This window comes from Crocuta crocuta, unplaced genomic scaffold, assembly GCF_008692635.1.
Source record: "Crocuta crocuta isolate KB4526 unplaced genomic scaffold, BGI_CrCroc_1.0 scaffold70, whole genome shotgun sequence".
Classification (NCBI taxonomy): domain Eukaryota; kingdom Metazoa; phylum Chordata; class Mammalia; order Carnivora; family Hyaenidae; genus Crocuta; species Crocuta crocuta.
In genome coordinates, this window is record NW_027528417.1 from 9,312,843 (window position 1) to 9,313,752 (window position 910).

The following is a 910-nucleotide window of genomic DNA, read 5'->3' on the forward strand; positions in this document are numbered from 1 at the left end:
TATTTTTCAGAGAGAGAGAGAGAGAGAGAGAATATCTGACAGGCTCCAGGCTCTGAGCTGTCAGCATGGAGCCCAACACAGGGCTTGAACTCACAAACAACAAGATCATGACCTGAGCCGAAGTCGGATGCTTAACTGACAGAGCCACCCAGGAGCCCCACAATTGACTATTTCATAGTGCTTGATGTGTAAGCTACCAGTCATCAGATTCCAGCAGGGTGCCAGCTTGGGAAGGTGCCCTGTGCCACGAAGGAGGTGACATGAGAAGGGGAAAAGAAGAAGGCTGGGACACCTCGTGACAGAGTGGGGCTTCTGAGTGGGATTTGGACTAGCCAACCTCTGGAGCTCCTTCCTGTGCCAAGATAATCTGGCTCTGAATTTCTTTCATTTAAAAAAGGCTGGGTGGCTCAGTTGGTTGAGTGTCCAACTCTTGGTTTCAGTTCAGGTCATGATCTCACGGTTTGTGGGATCAAGCCCTGCCTAGGGCTTCATGCTAAAGGAAGGAGCCTGCTTGGGATTCTCTCTCCCTCCCTCCCCCTCTCTCTCTCTCTCTCTCTCTGAAAAATAAATAATAAATTATTATTTATAATAATTAACACAAATTTAACACAAATTAACACAAATTTAAAAAAGTATAAAAAGCTGGGGTTGCCCTCCTTAGTGAGACTGGCAGAGGTCAGCTCTGAATCTTCCTGTTTTCCGTGCTCTCTGATGGCCTTTCAAAGTCCCTGGGAAACTCAGGACTGCAAAACTGCCTTCCTTTATATTAAACTACCCCTCCTAATATTAAGAGCTTCTCAGAAGTCAGAGCACTCAATAGCAACAGGAGTGTTTACTGCTTACTGACCCTGTGCTAAGCACTTCACATGCCTTTTCTCTCCTAGCCTTTTGTCAACTCCAAAAGAGAAGA